Below are 25198 nucleotides of genomic sequence, written 5' to 3'. Positions count from 1 at the left end.
TGCAGAGTTCTATGGCACCACTTTTATTACTATTTTAACACACCCTGTTCTTCAAAACTAGCTTATTGTGCTTAACTCCTTTTATTTTTAATGTCTTGGTCAGATGTAGAAGAATAGCAGCTGTATTTTAAAAAGACTCCGAGGCTGATAGAGGAAGTTATCCTCAAATCTGGCTTGAATGCCAGCCACAGAGTGAGCTCTGATAAAGGCACCCAAGTATCAGCTGATGTGACATGAAGTCTACCACCCAAAAATAGGAACATGACACTCCCCACCACTGACTGACTTCCGCATAGTTTCTGTCTTGAAACTTTCATTCACAGGACAACCCATACTTGAATTTATCTGCTGCAACTGTATTTTTGCTTACTGTTGCTCTTACAGTTTGTCTCTTTGTAAACCAAAAACGAAGAGTAATATTTAGTCCTTCATTCTAAGAGAGAATGCTAACAGCTGAAACTGCAGTCCTGCAAAAATTTATGATAATTTACTAATTCTAGCTCTCCTACCAAAGTTTAAGGCAATTTACTAATTCTAGCATTTCAAACCATGTATTAACTATATCAGTCTTATCTCTTTTTGCCTATCATTTTTATCAACATTTTCCAAAGGATATTGTCCTTCTTTAGACACAATAAACACACACACAAACACATACATATAGTGGCATTTCCTGCATGAATGCAAGCCATGTGAGGCATACCTAAGATACTCAAGAGGCAGTAAATAACAAATTAGATTTTAATATAAATCTTCAATTTTTGTGAGAAATAGCTATATGTACGCAACATCAATAAGACTTTAGATTATTTTTAAAAATTGCATACTACAGCTGAAATATCTGGAGTCATCACACACAGACAATGCATATACATATATTCATATATAAAAAAATATGTAACATACATGTTTGCACATGCAAATGTTAGTAATATTAATATGCTGTGATCCTAAACAACAGTCAAAAAGAAAGGCAAATTTTATAACAAACTTCAAGAGTCACACAAGAAGATGGCAAAATATGACTTGTTGCTGCCGTGTATAGGAGTTTTTAATGCTAAACTGGTAACCAGTAATGATGGCTGTTTTGAATATATATATAAAGCGGGGAAATCAATTGGGAATTGGAAAATGGATATGTGGGTACCTTTATCAAGGCTCACTCTCTTGCAAGCATTCAGGTTGAATCTGAAGATAGCTTCCTTCTTTGCCCCATCTGTCCTTGAAAAAAACAACCACACATGCTATCCCTCCTCACGTGATAAAGAGACATTAAAAGGACATGAAGCAGAGTTAAGTACAATGAGCAAGTTTTGAAGAAGAGAGTGTATTATAATAGTAATGAAAGAGTTGACATAGAACTCTGCAAGACAACCTTGCAGAATTTGATATCATAAGGGAGAAAGGCAATTTATAAGAAGATAGCTTTTCTGTGAGTGTGGCATGACAGGAAAAGGTGGGTGTGAATGAAACTGGATTGATAATAATTGCTACATTTATATATATATATATATTATATATATATATATATATATATATATATTTCCCCAGACAGGGAACATTGAAATTAAATTGATCATGATGCAATTGATAAACAACAAATGTAAAGGCTAAGAGATACTGAATTTGACACTGACCATCAACTCACAAATTAAGCTAAAATGAGGATAAGAAATGGCTCCAAATTCTAATATAAAGAATAGAGACATAAAGAAGAGTTTATATATGAATGTAGAAATAGATTTATTGTTTTAGGGGCATTATTAATGAATGAAGATGAAACAAAGGGATGTGCATCAGATGCCAAATGATATTTAAGAAACCTTTCAAGAAGCAGCAAATAAAACAATTGGAAGTAAGGGAAGAACTACGAAGAAATGATGGCTTATAACTGAAATAAGGGACAATATAGAGGAAAGGAGATGGCAAAACAGAAACATGAAACTTTAATTGTGAGGAAAACTTACCTATTGTGAACACCAGTATGCAATAGCAAAAGTAAAAGGACTCTCTAAGCATGTCAATGGGAAGTAGCTGAATGATAGTGTGATTAATACTGAAGTGCAAATAAATAGAAGGGAAGGATAGAATAACAGATTAGCTTATCAATCAATTAAATAAATTGGGAGCAGAGCCAAGAATAATAAAGAGATTTCAATTAGAGATACATATAAAAGTCTGCTGACTAAAGATAAAGAATAGATTGAAGGAACACTCTGAAGCAATTTTAAACAGACCAGTTCCACAAAATGAAGAAAATACACCTCCGAATGAACAAAATCTGGGCATTGAAATGGAAGAAATCACACTAGCTGAAGTCACAAAGACTATAAAGCAATTAAATTATGAAGCACTGGATGTAGATGAAATCATGTTCAGCTCTTTTGATATTAACCTGGCCGAAAAATTTTTTGGTTCATAAGACCAACCCAGCTGTAGCCGGCCGAGAGTACCCATTGTTATTTAAATGTGAATTTAAACACAAATCTCGTTAGTACATTTGTAAAAATACATGATTTCACTTTGTAAATAGTTGAGTTATAGTATCCAACATTGTTTGATGTGATATCTGAACTTAGTGAATTATGGAAGATTTTTTTTCCACATTTTTTCAGCATTGATTTTTTTTTCACCTTTGATAATCGATGAGTTTCATGCTATCAAGCAGTGATTCCTAATTTAAAGGTTTATCAACAGAAAATATGGAGATATCGAGAAAAAGAATGAATATGGTACAAAAGTATGTGGTGCCTGAGAATGAATGGGATATTTCTGTATCCGAAACTGAAAGCAGCAATTCTGAAGAAACTGAAAGTGGTGATAGCGACAGCAAAGACAATTTTACATTGGAATGCAGCATCAGAAAAATCTGAGGAGATGGGGGTCTATCTATAGTCTTTCTTAGAAAGTGAAACCGTTAGACTTTTATTTTTTGCAGTACACTTGTTTGAAGCGATCACTGCAGAAACAAACTGTTACGCAGAATGTAAACAGTATGCCCATGAAATGGGGGATCAGGGGGATCAAAGTTTGGAAAATTTGTGAAGCAAACACTGGGTACTGCTGTGGATTTAGTTTTTATATAGGGAAAATAATGTTAGTCAGCATGGCCTAGGGTATGATGTGGTCTGGAATTTATCACTTCCATACCATAACCAGGGCTGTATATTATTTTTTGATTGATTTTTTTTAGTTCGGTCAAACTTGTGGTGGTTTTAGGTGGATTCCAGTGTTTCAGTTTATTTCACCTTTATGGTACACCTATTCTTCTGTGCATTAAATTCAGCTGATAATTTGGTGATGTGCACAATTCTTCTATATCAAAATTTTGTTGCATACCCAATTGAATATTAGCTGATGATTCATTTTCTATGGTGATGTAATTAGAGTCACTTTGAGACAAAAGTTATGCAATAGAATTGATTAAGAACCCTTTCTTTAATTATGTTCCAAATATCACATTAATATGTTGCTAAGTTAAAAAGTTACAGTTGTTTAATGAAACTAGTCTAAGTTCATGATTATTTTAGAATTTAATTGAAACTCACGAGGGGTGTATTTTGGTTAGAAATATAGTAATGAAAGAGTCAATATGGTTAAAAGTTAACCGAATTATAACACTAATTGTGCTTAAAAGACTTAAAATTGTAGCTTAAAAATAAAGAAAATTTAAAAAGAATAGAAGTAGTCGTAATTAAAATACTTAAAGCTATATGTATGCAACAGGACTGGAATATATTATTTTCGTCCCCCATAGTCATGTAATGTGTTCTGCAGAGTTATTTTAAGAACTGAGCCCAATAATAACAACATTTTAGGAGAGGTACTTGCAGATTTCATAAGTAAGAAATGATATGATGACAAAATTTTTAAAATAGGCACATTATACTTGAAATATGTAGCCGAATTGAAATAAACAAGTGAAGGCAGTGCTCCAGCATGGCCACTGTTCAATCACTGAAGCTAGTAAAGATATGAACACATTTCTTCTATATTTACTTCTGATACAACAGTTTTGTAGTAGTGGATATTCATATATCCTTTTCTTTTTGGAACTAATTGGTTCACAGCTACTTGTGAATCAGTCAACAATGGAGTAAATAGTAAGCTGGGTGAGTTCAATTCCTAGACTGGATGGTATGTTGCATCCCTGAACAGGGCCCATCATTTTACAGTGTTCCAGTCTACTTAGCTGTAATGACTACTAGCCCTCACCATCCTTCTCTCTATCTCTCTCTTTGTATAAACATTCTGAATGTTTTGATGAGTCAATATCAAGAGGACTAAGAGGTGTGTGTGCCTGTTTGTGATTATATTAGGTCTCTAAAGCAATTAGCAAGAACATGGTTTATGTTAAGGATACATGACAGTCACTGTTAGTAGGCTTGAACTCATGGCCTGTATAGTTGGTAAGCAGCCCAATAAATCAGCCCAATAACCTTTTATGGTCATCTCTTTCTCATTCCCTCCGCTTTCTCACGCACACATACACTTCAAGCTATATTTGCATTTTGATGAGTTGTCTAAAACACTTGCTGTGTAACTAAGAGTTAATACTGTTTATTCAGAACTTATTGATCTTAACAATCTGTCAGATTTTCTCTACTTGTATTTCATATGTTCTTATATTCATCAAACTATCTTAGCCAGTATGACTGCTATAAAGAGGACATTTTTGTGATGGGTCTTTATAAAGCAATAATTACTTCCTGCTATTTTTATGTCTGATTTTCTTTAATGTGACTTATATAAGTATTATCAATACTATTTCTAATAATATAATTCAGATTGCAGATAACCTTGAGTAATAACAATTCTAAGGAAAATTACTTGTCTTTTTTATCCTTAGTCTAGAAATATTTTTTTCCTTCTTTCCTGCTAATTTTTAGACACCATTTTCTGAACCATCATCTAAAAATATTTTAATCATACAAGGCACTAAATTCACCTAAGACTACTTTCACTTGATTAGCCCCTAAAAATATTTTAATATTTCCATTTGCTTGTTTCTTTTTTTTTTTTTATCACTATTTTTATTTTTAGCCACAATTCCCTCCCCACCAATCTCAGCCATCCAACCATCATGAAAGGTGTTATGGTATCAAAATTCATATTATAATGCTTTTCATTTAACAGAAAGTGCCAAAAAGAAATAGGTTCACTCATGAAGTGGCACAGATATTATGTATATTTCCAACACAAAATCAAAACTAAATAAAATTTACTTTTTCAAAGGACTGGATTTTCTTTCTATCTGAGCTCTATAATTTAGTTACTCAAAGATCTAATATTTGATTCTGTCACTTAAACATTTAAAGATATTCCAATTTAAACCAGGCAAGGCATCCCATATCAGTGAGACAAGCAAGAAAAACAGGACTATTGATTCTTTCAGCATGACAAAATCATTTCTGGTTATTTTGTATAATAATATTTATACTGCTTCACTAATTCTTACCCAAAGGTATATTAATTTATTATTAATAATAATAATGACTGAACCTTATTAAAAATTATACGGGCCTATAATAAAACTATCATAATAAAACATGCTCACTTTTCCTGTGGTTTTTATGAAACATTACTGTTTGAATAGCAAAAGCTTCAGAAATGTGATTTCAGAAGGTTATATGAAGATGTCAGAATTTTAAAACCAAAAGTCAATGAGATATATGTGGTGCACGGTTCATATCTGGACTGTTTTACTTGACAGTTTCTCCAACTTATGTCAAATCTTCTATATATTGTTAACCATATTAAATATTGCTATAGAATTGCTAAAATAATTTTTTTTCTGGAATCCCAGGGAAATATAAGCATGCATAAACTCCAAAAGTCAATATCAATAAAAATGTTGTTTTTTTTCCTATAAACCAATTTCCCTCCAAAACTACCAGCAAAGATGTTCAAACTTTTGTCTCTGCAGCAATAACTTCCATAACCTTTAGATATACTAATGGAAAAGGAGAAAAAAAAAAGGCTAAACAATAATTGTAACCATTTTCTTTGTGTCTATGGTTTTGTTGGGATAAAGAAATAAATGTATTCAAATGTCTCTGAAGTAATGCTTACTGGGAATTTTCTCATGCTCAAATCTCACAAACTGATAATTCCAAGGATGAGAAAGCAGGTAAAATTGTCAACACACACACACACATGCAAATGTTACAACTGAGATATAAAATAGGTTGATATTAATCTTTACATTCTCTAAATGGCAAACCACACAGTCTGATCATTCATCTATTTGTCCTTATGAAAACTGTGCCTCCAGGTAATTTTTGTACACAACAAAAACTATTCTGGATATTCAGAGGTTTTATTACTATTGCAGTACTGGAATGAATTAGATGCAAATTTAATTAGGTACTAGAAAGTAGAAAGTTGGTGTACAACAAAAACTTTTACAACAAACTTGATAGAACATAATATTATGACCTACAACATTGCTAAAATAAGAATTATGGAATTATAGAGCATAGTCCCAAACAAAAATGAAATGAAAGCCTAATGGGTGAGCAGACATTAATTTAAGTGCCATCATTGTTATGTAATATTCATATGAATTTTAGTTGTGAACTATGAAGACATTGAATGAAAAAGATGGCATTCCAAAACAACAACAAAGAAATCATAACACATTGACAATGATACATATAGACAATGAGGTACAAAGACAATGATGTATGAAGGCAATGGTTCACATATAGACAATGATGTACAAAGAAGACGATGATAATGCATCTCTTAAACACTCCTATAATTGCTTCTTGCTATTTATAGTTATCTGATTGTTGTATAAGGTCACTTTTTGTAGAAATGAAGTGTTTAGTTGGCTAGACTGACACCAGAATATTCTACCTATTTTAGTCACTTCAAGGGATGAAAAACAAAGACACCTCAAGCAAGCTTTCAACTATGAAAATGAGACAATACAAAATTTAGGCATTTAGCACAATGTTCTACTTACTAATCTCTGAATAATTTTAGGAAAATTATTGAATGATAATTAAATGTCATTATTTTATAGTTTTGAATTTACAATGAAACACTGATGTGGGAACTCAATACTGAGAACAGAGTAAAATTTGTATTGACTGGGATCTTACTGGAATTTTATACAATCAATGAAGAAAACTTTATTTTTGGAACTTATGTAGGAAAACCAAGTAAAACTTCATTAAAAGAGTGAAGAAGAAGAATGTTAATGTAGTTTTTTTACATTTGCTGTAAAAATTACAAAGCAAGGAATTTTAAATGTGGCAGAAATCTGATGGGAAATTTAACAATTCCTGGATTTTATTTGGATATACAGGTAATTTTTAGGTAGATTTTTGTTGGGGGAGGAAGATCAGTTCCTATGACAATTTACAGATCCCACAGGTAATGTTCCATCCATATCACATTCATAGTGGCACAATCATTATAGGATTAGAAAACAATTGTCTTTTTCATAATTTTATTTTGGGGTTTGTCCCCCTTCAACTGAGGGGTTTTGTCTTGCAAATTATTGCTGTTGCTGCTTAAAAAGCATCCAGAACACTGCAAAGTATTTGGCATTAGGAAAGGCATCCAGTGATAGAAAGCATGCAAAATATAGAAAGTGGAATTTGGTGTAGTCTTCTAACTTGCCAGCTCCTGCCAAACCTTCCAGCCCATGACAGTATAGAAGGTGGATATTAAATCATGATCACGGTAACTGACTATTTCTAAAGGTTTGATATATTGTAAAAAGTTCTAAATACATGCTTACCAGCTGAAGCTAGTATTGTGATGTTGCAAATTTCAACAAATGCATTTCAAGATGGGGTGGTTCTTTAGTATATCTTTGAACAGTTAGTTAGGATTTAGAATAAATAATACAAAATACGATTTGCGATGGAGGTAACAGATTAAAGCTAACTGCAGCAGTGAATTAGTAAGTATAACATTTATAGATGATTGATATTCACAAAATATATTGATTCATAGACAAATGCAGAGTATTTCCTTATAATAGCATACTACATAAAGTGGTACCAAGCTTCAAAGAGCATTCTAGGTTAATCTTTTTTCTTCTCCCAAATTATTTCAAATACTTTAATTTTCTAAGAAAACTTCACAGTGTACCATAATTTACTCAACAAATCTCCAAGCTTTCATTCAATAAAATGCTTTGTTTGTATATTTATTTATGAAACCAGGTTAGTTAAAGAAAAGAGGTAGATCTAAAAGAAGTTCATTATCCACATTGCTTTAAAGTGGGAAAAATAGTGCAAATATGTGTAACATATTCTTATTTTATTTTGCTCTGTGTGTGTGTGTGTGCATGTGTTATGTGTAAGCACATCTTATCTTAAGATATGTATAAGCACACAGATACACACAATCATGCACAACTGAGCTTGGAGAAAAGTTTGGAGTAGAGAGTCAAGTTGGGGTCGTCGTTGTCATCATCATTATTGATAAGGTGGTGAGCTGGCAGAATCATTAGCATGCCGGGCAAAATGCTTAGTTGCATTTTGTCTGTCATTACGTTCTAAGTTCAAATTCCACCAGAGTTGACTTTGCTTTTCATCCTTTTGGTGTCGATAAAATAAGTACCAGTTGAGTACTGGGGTTGATGTAATTGACTATCCTCTACCCAAAATTTCAGATCTTGTGCCTACAGTAGAAAGTATTATTAAAGGTGGAGGTATTGTTTTCAGTTGTGTTTGTTGGTTTTTTTTTGTCCATGGACAAGATATCTCAAAAACCGCTGGATGAATTCAGATGAAACTTTCAGAGATGTTTGGCCTCATGACTGGCACGAACTGGTTAGATTTGGGGATCAATCTGGTACCGGACAAGGATTCTGGATTATTTGCTATATTTACTTCATTTTACAAGTCTATCTCTGAAGACTGAAACAAGCAAAAGATAATATACATACATACATACATATATACACACACACACACACACACACACATGCATTCAAAAGATAATATACACACACAAACAAGCAAAAGATAATACACACACACACACACACACACATTCATATATATCTATACACACATAGCCATACATAAATACACTCATACACACATGCACGCACACATATATGCACATACATATTTGATAAATCATTATTTGCACAGTGAACAGGAGATCTGAAATGATGACTTCCAAATTTATTGATAATACATTCCAGCATACTCAAATGCAAATATGCTAATTGCTGTTGTGTATGCCACAAAAAGATCTTTTTACAATAACACGGTGGACACATTGGTGTGTGTGTGTGTCTTAACATATTGTGTCTTGTCAGACCTTTGAGTCAAAACAAGAGCTGATGGCTTTTGTTTATAATTTCAGCAAATAAATTGTTTGTTGATTAGGGCTTATATCTTCCCACCGATAATAAACCATTAATTGCACTGTGAACAGTAAAACCTGAAGAAATTTCATTGCAAGTTTATCCCCAAATATGCATTTCCATTTTCCTGTGCTGGCGGCATGTAAAAAGCACCCACTACACTCACGGAGTGGTTGGCATTAGGAAGGGCATCCAGCTGTAGAAACACTGCCAGATCAGACTGGAGCTTGGTGCAGCCTCCTGGCTTCCCAGATCCCAGTCGAACCATCCAACCCGTGCTAGCACAGAAAACGGACGTGAAACGATAATGACGATGATGATTATGATGAAGTCTGCTATGAATTTTAGCTTTGCGTTGCTCTTGATAAGTGGGGATGTAGGCTTTGGTATTGCCTTTAAAAAACTATTGTATTTATGTGTTGGTGCTATTGAATTAAAGAATGTAGTTAAGTAAACACTTTGCTATAGGTTTTAATTAAAAAAGAAGGAGTACCTTGGTAAATTCCGTTGCTATATTAGGGTTAGTTCTGTATACAGAAGTTATAAAAGAGGAGTATGATGAAGTCTCATTTGTGACAGACTGTGTGATTACAGCCTACACTGAAAAGTTCAATAGTGGAAAAGAAGAAAAAGAATCACAGAGATATTTGGACCCTGAAGTTGATCTGAGTTGATATTGTAAGGGGGTCAGTTGAGCTTTGTCAACACAACATATTAGTAAAGTGATTTATTTATCACACTTTATTGCACAAGATCAATCAATACCATTCCATTAACACACACAATTATATATAAAGAAATATCTAAACTGGTGTATGCATTAAGTCACATATGTTTGAATTAAAGCTGGATAAACACTAAGATATAAAGAATGAATATTATTTTGTGACACTCTGTGTATGTAATTATAAAAAGACTTTCATATAATTTTGCTTCACAACTACTTTGATTTATTAATAGTCAGGGTATAGAAAATATATTAAAATTAAGAGACAAACATAACATGAGCTTAAATCTGAATAGCAAGTATACAAACAACAGCTGCAACTGTTTGTTATTGCTGCACAAGTAAAACGATATTTCATTGTTTTTTTTTTTTCTTTTTCATACATTATTTTGCATATTCAAGATTATTGTCTATTGAAATACAATATCTCCTTTTGGTTACAGCAATGCCAATTTAATAAAGTTATTTGAGCCTAAAAGGATTTTTATGTAAAAGTAAAAAGAAGAATGTAAAAAGAGGTTGATTAAACATACATTGGTGCAGCAATGGTATATATATATATATATATATATATATATATATATAATAAAACAGATTGACGTAGAAGGTGAAATGATTGTTGGTGTTTTCATTAACTGTTTTGAAACATGTTCTTGGTAAAAGCAATTTACGCAAAAATATTACTATGAAGAGTTCATGTTTTTCTCTCTCTCTCTCTCTCTCTCTCACACACACACACACACACACACTAACACACACACAAGTTTATGTCAGCAACATTGTTTTACACTTGAGCTCAAATAAGAGCACAGTATGAAATATTTACCTCTCAGGAGTAAATTTCTTCAGAATCAATGTATACCAATTATAAAGAACTAACAAGGGATATTCATAATTATTAAACAAACATCAGCACATCCTTTGGTAACTACCAGATCAATGATGTGCTAACTAGATTTCCAGGAAATGTATTTTGTTAAAGCAATCATTACTGTAGCTGGTTTCAACCTCATTATATAATTGAAATGAGTAAGGGCAATAATCAAACTAGGTACAAATTGGAAAAACTACTTTATTGCCATAGAGACTGGTTCAGTTTAAAGATGTGAATACCAACTTTAAAGTATAATTTTGTTGCTAAATGTACATACAAGTACGTCATAATGTAATACATCAAGTTTAGCAAGAAATGACTTTTCAGTGTAGTTCAGATTTTTAGCCTTCAAAATAGAAATAATTTTTTTCCCCCACTTTTTGTTAATAATAATGTTGAAATATAAGCTTTTATACAAATAGAGGCATTGAAAACAAATGTTGTTAAATGGTCTTAATAGCAGACTTCTAAAACAAAGGACATATACTCTTTTACTCTTTTATTTGTTTCAGTCATTTGACTGTGGCCATGCTGGAGCACCGCCTTTTGGTCAAGCAAACAGACCCCCAGGACTTATTCTTTGTAAGCCTAGTACTTATTCTATCGGTCTCTTTTGCCGAACTGCTAAGTTACAGGGACTTAAACACACCAGCATCGGTTGTCAAGTAATGTTGGGTGCTTTATTGGCAGGGTTCACCAAATACCTTGCAAGACAAGACAAAGTCCCCTCCCTAACTGAGGGAAGTAGTGTTGAGGAATGTAGGCTTGTACCTATTGATCAGAGGTTAAAAGAATAGAAGGATAGAAATAAGTATGTTGCTGTAGAAGAGATACAAGGATATCCCAGTTTGAGAAGATGGGAGAAGGAGACTTGAAGAGAAAGATAGAGATGGCAAGAGTGGGAGAGATGGTGGTGGTGGAGATGTGTGGATATACTCTCAGGGCAAAGTGTGGTGGGTGATACAGGTGAAGAGGTGGAAGGATGGAAAATTTCATAAGAATGTGAGGAGAGGTGGTTAGATGTGATAGATATGGCTGTAGTAATTGAAGGTGAGAGGTATAGAAATGGCTCAGGTGGGAGTGGGGGTTAGATTAGATATGTGAGGACATTAGGAGAGATAGGGGATGAAAGAGGTGTAAGGAGGGGTGGAGTATAATAGAGAGGAGGAAGCAAAGCTGGAAGAAAATAGTGAAGAAACGAAGTGATTCTAAGGATGGAGTCTAGCAGAGGGGAGGAAGAGAGAGAGAGAGAGAGAGAGAGAGATCAATGGAAGTGGTTCTGGGAGAGAAAAGAAAAGAGAAGGTATGAAAGGGGCAAGCTGGCAGAAACGTTAGTACGCCGGGCAAAATGCTTAGCGGTATTTCGTCTGCGTTACGTTGTGAGTTCAAATTCCGCCAAGGTCGACTTTGCCTTTCATCCTTTCGGGGTCGATAAATTAAGTAGCATTTACGCACTGGGGTCGATGTAATCGACTTAATACCTATGTCTGTCCTTGTTTGTCCCCTCTGTGTTTGGTCCCTTGTGGGTAATAAATAAATAGGTATGAAAGGGGGTGTGAGTGTGTAGATTGTACCTATTCTGCTCTCAGGTGATTATGATAGCTCAATAATCGTAGAGATAAAGAAGTAATGAGTGAAGGCAGTGAAGATGTGGAGGAAGCTTGACAGGGCAATATGGAACAGAGGTGAGGCTGAGCTTTGTATGTACAAGCAATTACCAAGGTAGTTTTAAGATATCAATTTAGTTGTGGTAGGCAGGATTCCTCAAGCACCAGTAAGGCACCAGATCTTGGTCCTTTGCCATCTCCTCCATAACACTCAGTATCTTGAGCTTGGCTCTCATATCTTCCTGAGTCTCCTTCTTCTATAAATTTCTTCCACTGTAAGTGATCTGCACTTCTTTATGCAACATTCCTTATCCATACACATCACTCTGTACCACCAGTCTTCTCCCCTGCACATTAACCTTTTATTGTTCAGATTATTCAATCAAACATAATGCCTATTGATTCCCATTAATTTGAATTCATCATGCATTATCACATATCTTCAAGATCTTGATGGTGTAATTACTTAATGTAGAATAATATTGTAGGGTAGGTGTGAGAGCCTGGATCTGATCAGTTTGAACATAAAACAGATTAGCTATTTTAGCCGGATATGGCTGGTTTAAATACTAAAGGGTTAAATCTAATTACTCGTATGCCTAATTTTTCTCTCAATATACTAGCACTGTCGCACATGTACACTGACATTGCACATCCAGTGCAGCATGCGAGCTGCATTCCTCTCTAATCTTGGCATATCCTCTGCATTTAGGACCCACATTACATTACCATATAGCAATGCAGTTCCTACACAAGCATCATACAATCTTCCTTTGAGAGAGAGATAGAGAGAGACCTCTGGTTGTCAACAGAGTTAAAAGTTCTTTGAATATTTTCCATCTTATTCTAGCAATTACACTTTCAGAACATCCACTTCTGCTGCTAATTAGGTCATCTAGGTAAGAGAAATTATCTAACAACCTTTAGAGAGCTTCCAGGGCCTTGAAAGCCTTGTATGTATGAATGTAATTGATACTGCAGGTCAGCTTGTAGGATGGGACTTTATACATTTAGTAGACTTGACCTGACTGGAACTTCAAGTTCTGTCAGCAATGAGTGTCTGTGTGTGTATTACTGTTTGGACCACTTAATATATTTAAGTATCATATTTTACTTTAACAAGGAAATGTTTGCAGCCCAGTTGCAACTGAATCAAAACGTTGAAGTCACTGTAAAAATTTTCTGGTCACAGATGAGTGACAATGCGGTTAACGATTAAAAGAAAAAAAAACATGGTTTCACTCTTGCAGACAGAATAGCGAAACTTGTATAGGATCTACCGAGATCAATATGAGTGAAGAACCTAAATGACAACTTTATATGAAGAATCAATAAATATTTTCACTATCTATTTACTATAGAACTGATGTAATGATCCTTATTTTAACCTGTTTCAAGTAGAAAAAGCATGCAATGGGCATGAACCATTATGGATGCATCATTCAAAGATATAGCAAATTTTGTAAGAAGTTTTAAAAAGTGAAGCTTATATAAGACCAGTTTGGATAATATGAAATTTGGATTTGTAACAGGATTGGCATCATAGATACCATAGTTTAAATGGGGCAACTGCAAGAGGAAATTCTAAACAAAAAGCAAACTAACTCGTATTTGTTAATCTGTAGAAAGCTTTCGACAGAGTTCTATGTTTTGTAGTTTGGTGGATGCTGAAAAAAGTGTACGTGAATGGCATATGGTAGCCACCCGTGTACTAAGGAGATATAAGCACGGTAAAGATTAGAAGCAAACCAGTGAGGTATTTCTATATGGCTCAGTATTCTTTATAGCTCTTAAAGCAAAAAAAAAAAAAATAATAATAATAATCACTTGATATTCGTAGTAGCATTGATATTCTGAAACTTTCATTTGGATGTAGACTATGTAGAATACTTGCAGATAAAAGTTCAAAACTAAGAAGAATGGTCTAGAGTCCAAAATCTTGAATATCAACTTGGATATTAAGTATCGATTTTTAAGAATCACTAAAATAAAAAGAGGCTTTGTGCCCATACTAGAAATTAATAATTGATCTAGAGCACAAAATTGTTGGAATATAGAAATAAGATTAGTAGGAACAAATAGGTTAATGACACTCACATATAGGCGAAGGAGTGGCTGTGTGGTAAGTAGCTTGCTTACCAACCACATGGTTCCAGGTTCAGTACCACTGCATGGCACCTTGGGCAAGTGTCTTCTGCTATAGCTTTGGGCCAACCAAAGCTTTGTGAGTGGATTTGGTAGACGGAAACTGAAAGTAGCCCTTCGCATTATGTATATGTATGTCTGCGTTTGTCACCCCGAACATCATTTGACATGCGATGCTGGTGTGTTTACGTCCCCATAACCCAGTGGTTCAGCAAAAAGTGACCGATAGAATAAATACTAGGCTTACAAAGAATAAGTCCGGAGTCGATTTGCTCGACTAAAAAGGTGGTGCTCCAGCATGGCCGCAGTCAAATGACTGAAACAAGTAAAAGAATAAAAGAATATATTTTGTTGTGTCTAGGGACAGTCATTATGCCGATATACCTGTTCAAAAGGAAATAAACAACTTTTCTGTACAAACAGATGTTGACTCAGTACAAACAGATGTTGATTCTGTACAAGTAGATGTGCTATCTCCTAGATTAATAAAGAAAACTTAAGCCATTACCAAACTTCAGTAACATCAAGAAATCAGAGGGTGACATCAAAATCACTCCAGCATATTGTTTTACTCATCAAAAAGACTTATTGGAAATGTGGAGTCTCTTTTGGCATATTTAGGTCAATGTTGAAAGTGTGCAATTTAGTCTGAAGGGAATAACTTTTAGGGACAAATCTTAGTTAATGGAAGTCTAAAAGTCAATGATATACAATTAGATAAGCTGTATTTATGCTTATTTTCCTTTGTATTGAAGTGATCAATAACTGGTCATCTATTTTGAAATATATTCAATTTATAGAATGTTTTATTCGATTCTTAATTGTATTAAAATGTCTGATAACTTAAAGTATAAGTGGAAAACATCAGGTGACTTAGAAATAAGATTGATGTCTTATTAGCTAAAGATGCAGAGCTATCCTGTGTACAGAAACTAGAAACTAAAATGCATACTGTGTGGAGCTATTGCTATATGTATTTTATATTCTTTACATGTGTTTGTTATATAGTTACTGCAATATTTTATTAAGTCAACCACCCACCATGCAAATAGAATGCACACTTACAAGCAATTATGAAAAAAATATTTTCACAGCATGTATAATAGCTGACAAAATTAAATGTAAGCACATTGTTCGTTAAACAGGGCCCAATATTCAGACAAGTTAGATCAAAGCTATACACAGCAATTAACCTTTTATTCCAAATTATTATATAGCTTTTATACCAGTAATTTACATTTTCTGGTTGTTCTTGTATTTTGTAATTATATATGTGCCAGTGGCACATAAAAGGGCACCATTCGAGTGTGATCGTTACCAGCGTCACCTTACTGGCACTTGTGCCCGTGCTAGTAGGGTGCCAAGAGCACCATCCGAGCATCATTGTTGCCAGAGCAGCCAACTGGCTCCGTGCCAGAGGCACATAAAAGGGCACCATTTGAGCATGATCATTACCAACGTTGCCTTACTGGCACCTGTTCTGGTAGCATGTATAAAAAGATTCGAGCAAGGTCATTGCCAGTACCGCCTGACTGGCCCCAATGCCGGTGGCACATAAAAAGCACCCACTACACTCTCAGAGTGGTTGGCGTTAGGAAGGGCATCCAGCTGTAGAAACTCTGCCAGATCAAGATTGGAGCCTGGTGCGGCCATCTGGTTCGCCAGCCCTCAGTCAAAATCGTCCAACCCATGCTAGCATGGAAGGCTGACGTTAAACAATGATGATGATGATGATGATGATATATTTTACATTCATTTAGTATATTTCGTGTTCATGTGATAGTGTTTAAATCCTTACAATATGCCGTTTAAAACCAAACAAACTGAACAATTGGTATTACTGATATTAAAATTAGATTAGTGATACAATGAACAGAAATTAAGCAGATATCAGAATACAGCCAAAACCACTAACAAGAAAGAAAATAGAAGAATTGATACAAGCATAACTGAGTGGTTAAGAAATTTATTGTGCAGCCTTATGGTTCTTGGGTCTTGTGCTCCATCACAGCACTTTTATCAAGTGTCTTCTATTGTGACCCTGAGTCAATAAATGCCTTGTTAGAAAGTTTGGTACACAGAAACTGTGTGGAAGCCTATCATATGCATGTGTGTGAGGAGGGGAGATGCAAACGCTTATCTGTATTTGTTTCTCATCTCTTGGCAACCTGTGTTGACTCATGTTGTTTAGACTCATGTAACTTAGCAGTTCGGTAAAGAAAAAAATAGAGAACAATAAAATAACTACCAAGCTTAAAATAAATACTTATTTCTTTACTACCCACAAGGGGCTAAACACAGAGGGGACAAACAAGGACAGATAAACGGATTAAGTTGATTACATCGACCCCAGTGCGTAACTGGTACTTAATTTATCGACCCCGAAAGGATGAAAAGCAAAGTTGACCTCGGCGGAATTTGAACTCAGAACGTAACAGCAGACGAAATACGGCTACGCATTTCGCCCGGCGTGCTAACGTTTCTGCCAGCTCGCCGCCTTTACTATAAATAAATGCTTAGTGGCATTTAAAATAAATACTGGAGTTAAGCTGATCGAAGCAGTGCCCCAAGAGTGGTCACAATCCAATGAATGAAGCAATTAAATAATTCCAGCATGAAATGGAATATCTTTCCCTTTCATGCTTTTTGGATTTTTTTTTTTTTTCATTCTTTTGACTTTAATAAATGCCATAAAATTATATTCACAGACTAAGATATTATTTCAAATAATAATGCAGAGTGTTAAAAAATGTTCATAATGATAACGAGTAGCTGTATGGTAAGTAGCTTACTTGCCAACCACATGGTTCAAGGTTCAGTCCCACTGCGTGGCACCTTGGGCAAGTGTCTTCTTCTATAGCCGTAAGCCGACTAAAGCCTTGAAAACGGATTTGGTAGACGGAAACTGAGAGAAGCCCATCGTGTGTGTATATATATATATTATATATATATATGTGTGTGTGTTTGTGTGTGTGTGTGTGTGTGTGGTGTGTGTGTGCGTGTGTGTGTGTGTGTTTGTATTTATCCCTTCCCACCATTGCTTGACAACTGATGTTGGTGTGTTTATGTGCCCCGTAACTTAGCAGTTTGGCAAAAGAGACTGATAGAATAAGTACTAGGCTCACAAAGAATAAGTCCTGGGGTTGATTTGTTTGACTAAAAGTGGTACTCCAGCATGGCCACAGTCAAGTGACTGAAACAAATAAAAGAATATAGATGATAAAATAATGATAATATTAGTTTCAAATTTTGGCAGAAGGCCATCAAGTTTGAGTGGGGAAAAAGTTGATTACAACCTCAGTGCTTAACTAATGCTTATTTTATTGACCTTAAAAGAATGCAAGGCACAATTTGAACTCAAAACGTAAAGACTGACGAAATGCCACTATGTATTTTTCCCAATGTGCTAACAATTTTGCTAGCCTACCACTTTAAAATAATAAGGATGATGATGATAATGATGATGATCTTTTCTACTATAGGCACAAAGCCTGAAATTTTGTGAGGAGGAGTGAGTCAATTATATCGACTCAAGTGCATAACAAGTAGTTATTTCATTGATCCTGAAGGGATGAAAGACAAAGTTGACCCAAAGAGGAATTTGAACTCAGAAGACAAGGACAGACAAAATGCCACTAAGCATTTTGCCTGGTGTGCTAACAATTCTTATTTCTTTATTGCCCACAAGGGGCTAAACATAGAGGGGACAAACGAGGACAAACAAAGGGATTAAATTGAGTACATCAACCCCAGTGTGTAACTGGTACTTAATTTATCGACCCCAAAAAGATGAAAGGCAAAGTCAACCTCGGCGGAATTTGAACTCAGAACGTAATGGCAGACGAAATACCTATTTCTTTACTACCCACAAGGGGCTAAACACAGAGGGGACAAACAAGGACAGACAAATGGATTAAGTCGATTACATCGACCCCAGTGCGTAACTGGTACTTAATTTATCGACCCCGAAAGGATGAAAGGCAAAGTCGATCTCGGCGGAATTTGAACTCACAACGTAACGGCAGACGAAAAACGGCCACGCATTTCGCCCGGCGTGCTAACGTTTCTGCCAGCTTGCCACCTTGTTGTGAAAGGATGAAAGGCAAAGTCGACCTCGGCGGAATTTGAACTCAGAACGTAATGGCAGACGAAATACCGCTAAGCATTTCGCCCGATGTGCTAATATTTCTGCCAGCTCTAAAAATAATATTGGTAATGATGTACAAAGTACAGTACAGCCAGCAATCATTCATGTGTGAGTTTGGTTTGGTAATATGTACCATGCTTTTACTAATTGTTTTTGACCTATGCATAGACACCACCTAAGCCTTCCCACACCTCATTCCAACAGAACGATCAGGATTTGACTGTTGGACATAGAAGAGTTTCACCAGTAACCAGCTGGTACTCATTTACAGTTGAGTAGACTGGAACAATTTGAAATGAAGTGTTTTGATATATTTAACCCATTGGCATTTAAAATGGCATATCCGACTCAAATATTCTACCTATTTTATGCTAAAATTGGCCAGACCTAACCTCTCACACATGCCCTACAATGCCATTCTAAGAATAGTCAATCACATCACAGAAATCTGGAAGCTATATGATAATGCATGATTAACTGAAAACAATGTGAATAAACGAGCATTAAATTTGACAGAGGAATCTGAATGCTAAAAAATTAAACAGACTACCTGGCCCAAGAACTGAATCCACAAACCACTTGACAACATGCTTTCATGATGATGATAATGATGATGATGATTATGTATCAATTGTAGAAAAAAGCAATTAAATGTATTATGATTTAAATGTGAATCTTTACAAAATTGAAAACTAGAAAGCAAATAAATGTTTTTTCTATTAACATGATGAGCATAAAAAATTATAAGAACATGATGTATTTACTTGAACACAAAAATATATATGTAAAGTTTGACACTTGATGAACATGAAAAATTAACTGAAAACTAATTATCATGTTTACAATTTTAGTCTATAAAACAAACAAAAAGGTATTTATCTTTACAAATTGAAATTAGCAGGAATTAATATACATAAGCTATGAAATAGTAAACTACAAAATAACAATTTTGGTTTAATATTTTAAAACAGACAAATCAAACATATATAGATAGAGGAAAAAAATTTCCTAAGAATAATTCTGTTTTTGTGTCTTCTCTATGAACTTTTTAAAGTTCTTGCATAATAGATGCAGGAATGGCTGTGTGGTAAGTAGCTTGCTTACCAACCACATGGTTCCAGGTTCAGTCCCACAGCGTGGCACCTTGGGCAAGTGTCTTCTACTATAGCCCCAGGCTGACCAAGCCTCGTGAGTGGATTTGGTAGATGGAAACTGAAAGAAGCTCGTCGTATTTATGTATATGTATATAAATATGTGTGTGTGTTTGTGTTTGTTCCCCCAACATCACTTGACAACCAATGCTGGTGTGTTTATGTCCCCGTAACTTAGCAGTTTGGCAAAAGAGACTGATAGAATAAGTATTAGGCTTACAAAGAATAAGTCCTGGGATTGATTTGCTCGACTAAAGGCGGTGCTCCGGCATTGGCCACAGTCAAATGACTGAAACAAGTAAAAGAGTAATTCTTTCTCTGGAAGTGCTTCCCTGTTATGAAATCAAAATGTTTTGATAACGACTTTGAAGTCAATATATTGTAATTATATGACGCAAGAGCATGTGTGCCTGTGCAATCATATATATTTAAGTGTCCGCTTGTTAAGGTGAATACAAAAGAGCTTGCATGCAAATAACTTCATAAATATATCACAAACAAAAGTAAATGCGATAAATATATTTAGTGATGCAGTTATATCTCAGGTTGGAATTCTAAGTTATAGAATCTGGAGAAACTATAACCTGAATTCTCTTTTGCTTGTTTCAGTCATTTGACTGTGGCCATGCTGGAGCACCGCCTTTAGTCGAGCAAATCGACCCCAGGACTTATTCTTTGTAAGCCTAGTACTTATTCTATCAGTCGCTTTTGCCGAACTGCTAAGTTACGGGGACGTAAACACACCGGCATCGGTTTTCAAGTGATGTTGGGGGGACAAATACAGACACACAAACATACACACACTCACACACATATATATATAAACGATGAGCTTCTTTCAGTTTCCGTCTAACAAATCCACTCACAAGGCTTTGGTTGACCTGAGGCTATAGTAGAAGACATTTGTCCAAGGTGCCACATAGTGGGACTGAACCCGGAACCATGTGGTTGGTAAGCAAGCTACTTCCCACACAGCCTTCCATAACTTAACATTGCTATCAGTTTCACTACTTCCCTGTAATGAAACTAAAAAAAAATTCCATTCCTTAACATCTAGAAGTCTGTTAGTGATTCAACATAATGACCTGCCTTTCATTAGATGTTGCCCCAAAGCAAATGAAAAATGTGAAGGACCAAGAAGAAAAAAGAAAAACAAAAAAAAGAAAAACAGTAAAAAAAGAACAAAGTATGTAGAAATGATGCCAGGAATAATTTGTTGGAAGAGGAGCAGTGATAAATCCCAAAAGACTATCTTAGTTGATAACACAGGGCTAATGATATTAACTTTAAGTTAATATAAGCTGAAATGTTTTATAAATTTTCAAGAGTGGCTGTGTGGGAAGTAGCTTGCTTACCAAACACATAGTTCCAGGTTCAGTCCCACTGTGTGGCACCTAGGGCAAGTGTCTTCTTCTATAGCCTGAGGATGACCAAAGCCTTGTCAGTGGATTTGGCAGATGGAAACTGAAAGAAGCCCATTGTATATATGTATATATATGTGTGTGTTTGTGTGTCTGTGTTTGTTCCCACCAACATCACTTGACAACTGATGCTGGTATGTTTACGTCCCCGTAACTTAGCAATTCGGCAAAAAGACCCCGATAGAATAAGTACTAGGCTTACAAAGAATAAGTCCTGGAGTCAATTTGCTTGACTAAAGGAGGTGCTCCTGCATGGCCACAGTCAAATGAGTGAAACAGGTAAAAGAGTATCTTGTATGAATTGTTTGCTAATAAATATAAATCTCTGAAACATGAAATTGGAAAAGTTTCTATTATACTTAATCTAAGACATTTTTTAGATTCAAAATTTTGGGTGTTGTATAATTAGACATCTACAAATAGTAGTAATATGATTTTGCATAATTCCAGTAATAAGATCACATTCTGGTGCTGATTAGGAAAACAACCAATATACATACGAGGGGTGCTCAAGAGTTCGTTGCTTTGAGGGTATCAAGAAAACCCTGGCTGGAGGCCCAATGTTCCAAGTTCTTTACAGGGCTTAGCAAAACTGAAGGACCACTGCAATAAGTGTGTGAATCTGAGAGGAGTATATATTGAATAAAATCATAATTAACCAATACTCCTGTATTTTCTTTTACCTAAAGCCAGGAACTTTTCAGCATCTCCTCGTAAATGGTAAAACTAAAGATAATAGAGAATTCCTATAGAATGGAAGGCAAAGTGATTTACATGAACGTTTTCAAAGTCGTTTGCATGTGCGTGCACTGATAAATGTGCATCTAATCAAGAAAAAGTAATTGACAAATGATGAAGAGTTTATACTCTACATTAATATATCTCTTTCAAAGCTGGTTGTTTTGCTTAAATTAAATGTGTGTTGCTATGGTAATCTTAATGACATAAATATAAACAATTCAGGGATGTTTCCCTAAAAGGCATAAAGCAGCTGAAATATAGCAGTTGGAAAATATTTTAAATCTAAAAGGACAAGAAAAAAAAATTCAAAATACTTTTGATAACAAAATGACCATTTTTGCTTATAAATAAATAATAATCCATATAAAAAAAAACATAAAACAAAACACTTTGGTAAAAATAAGTATATATTTTACAAAACTACATTCATTATCAAAATAGATTGAATTACATAACAGAAGAGAGATATTTATTGAGGTCATTAGGAATACAAGGAATGGTAAGAAAAGAAAGAAAAGTACTTTGTACACTCACCCAACATTTACAAATCACAGCCAATTTAATTAACTTTGCAGAACTTCCTTAAAAATAAATTGCTACCCAGGGGTTATCTGCAGAAGAAATTAAGGTTTCTTTGTTAGGGAGTTACTTATTTGAATAGTACAAGAGTAAAGCAAAAATAATTCATTTCTTGTGTATATACTGGAAACTTATCAATCCCAACTGAGGTTAAACAGATGAGTGGTCAATAAATAAGGTCAAAGACTGCACTAGGTTTTCAGCTGCCATTTTCTTTCTGTCAAAGAAATTCAGTTTTGGATGTTTAAACATTAGCTGGTGTTACAAAACACACACAGATATACATATAAATATATACATACACACATCTATATATTATATACACGTTAATTTCACGAGCAGGCTGTTCCGTTGATTCGGATCAACCGGAACCCTCATCGTCGTAACCGACGGAGTGCTTCCACACACAAAGTATGAAAAATCACTAGTATTTCCTTCAAACTTTGCTTTTGTTACATTTACTCAAACCCCACAGAAATCCCCTCAGTACATGGCTATGATGCTCCCCATTACTCCTGTTCATGATCAGAAAGGCACATATTCTCAGTTACTAGGGGACATGCTCAAAAGGATAAGGTCAAGTAACTGACAAGCAAATCTGTGGTATTGAGCAGAATATATTTTTGCTTCAGCAACTCAGTGCTGAATCTATCTGAAATGTAATGGAAAATAGGTCAGTTTCAAATCACTGGTGTCCATATCACAAAAGTAAAGTTTGAAAGGAATAGCAGTCATTCCCTTTCATTTCCTGATAGAAGCAAATAAGAAATAACACTTACTGACCAAAGAAAAAAGAATTTGTTACACAGTGTTATTTGTTTATCTGCTGTATGCACTTACACACCAGCCTTCAAATGCAGACCACAGAATGAATCAGAGATCATATTCAATGGTGAAGCTGACTGAGGTGTCGGGGGACTCTGGTCTGAGAGTAAATAGAGGATTGAGTTCCTGTTTGTTAATTTGGAATGCTGAGTTCTAGTGATGGAGAAGCAATGTTAATTAGTTGTACCTATTACAAATTAAATAGACAGAGCTATTTTATAATCAAACATCTTGTGGGATGACGTCAGCAGCTGGGGAGCTGACAGGAACTTGGGGCTGACTGGAAGAGGAAGGGGCAGGAGTGATGCGCGTGCAGGCAGGGGGGCACTGGGCCTTTTCGATCAGGGTAGCCAACAGAGCTAGACATGTGAGTGCTTTGTCGAGGTAAGGGAAAAGCAGCTGCTATTTTTAGCATTCAGGTTGGGCCATGTGGAAGGGTGCGTTACCGCCGGAGAGGTCTGCGTCGACGAAGAGAAGGTAGGTGCCTTTATTTCAAATCTCTTGCATACACCACGCATCTTATTCATGAACAACAATTCAATGCTAGTGATAGAATATGACCCCTTAATTATTTTGGTGCAAGTCTAATAACCAATGAATATAATTTTTAAATCTATTTTCCATGCTTTCATGGGTTGGACAGGTTGTATCTAAGACAATCACATCATTTGTCGTGACCACTCATCCTCTTTATGAAGTTTAGCATCCTGAGATAGGTTTACCACTTTTGTCCATATCTGTCTCAGTCTGGCACAGTTTCCTTCCACTTGGATCTTGTCACTTCTTTACCCAACTATCATCCTTCACACACGTCACATGTCTGTAAGCGCAGCTTCTCTCTTTGCACATCTGATTCCTCTAATACCAAATTATTCTCTCAGCTCATTTGATGGCATTATTCAAGCATATGCAGTGAAGCAAGCTTGCATTATTTCTTTCCAGCTGTTGCACATCTACCGCATTCAGTGCCCATGCTTAACGACTTGGCAGCATTTTGCAATTCATGCGTAAGCATCATAAAACTTACCCTTCGTTCAAAGTGAGAATTTCTTTTGATGCCAACAGAAATAATCGCTCCCTGGATGTCCAAAAACCTACCCTTACATTCTTATTCTGGCTACTATGCTTTCAGAGCACCTGCTCTGATCCTAATTAGGTCATCTGTTAATAACCTAATGGAGTGTTGGCACTTGCCAACTTGGAGAAAGCCTTCAATGGGGTCCTTTGGTTCTTGATCTAGGGATCACAGTGGAAGCTAGAAGTAGACGAATGGCTGGTGATAACAAAGTTTCTCTCTCAGATTAGAAGGCAGATTATATGACACTTGTGTATGAACAGCAATGCTACATGGTTGACAAACATGGGCCATGAATGCAGAAGATATGTGAAGACAAGAAAGAAATGAAGCTATTATGTTCTGATGGATGTGCAATGTCTGTGTGCATGTATGACAAAGTAAAAATGTGTTGAGAGAACAATTAAGCATAAGAGGTGTCAGATGTAGTGAGAGAGAGAGGGAAGAGAGAGGGGGAGAGAGAGAAGGGAGAGAGATAGTGGAGAGAGAGAGACTATGCTGGTATAGTCTTGTGATGCATGCAGTTGAGGACAGCTGTATAAGGAAGTGCCAGTTGCTGAACATGG

General features: G+C 35.3%; 1 protein-coding gene across 1 annotated transcript in view; it reads right to left on the bottom strand.

Annotated features, from left to right (window-relative positions):
* LOC115212942 (protein-tyrosine sulfotransferase 1) overlaps positions 1-25198 on the bottom strand; it is a 570511-nt gene that overhangs the window by 302602 nt on the left and 242711 nt on the right. The window contains exon 3 of the mRNA XM_029781786.2: positions 22688-22764. The gene's annotated coding sequence lies outside the window, so the exon portion shown is untranslated. The remainder of the gene's footprint in view (positions 1-22687; positions 22765-25198) is intronic.

Source organism: Octopus sinensis, linkage group LG6 (assembly GCF_006345805.1).
Source record: "Octopus sinensis linkage group LG6, ASM634580v1, whole genome shotgun sequence".
NCBI classification, from domain to species: domain Eukaryota; kingdom Metazoa; phylum Mollusca; class Cephalopoda; order Octopoda; family Octopodidae; genus Octopus; species Octopus sinensis.
This window is presented reverse-complemented; position numbering and strand designations above follow the sequence as displayed.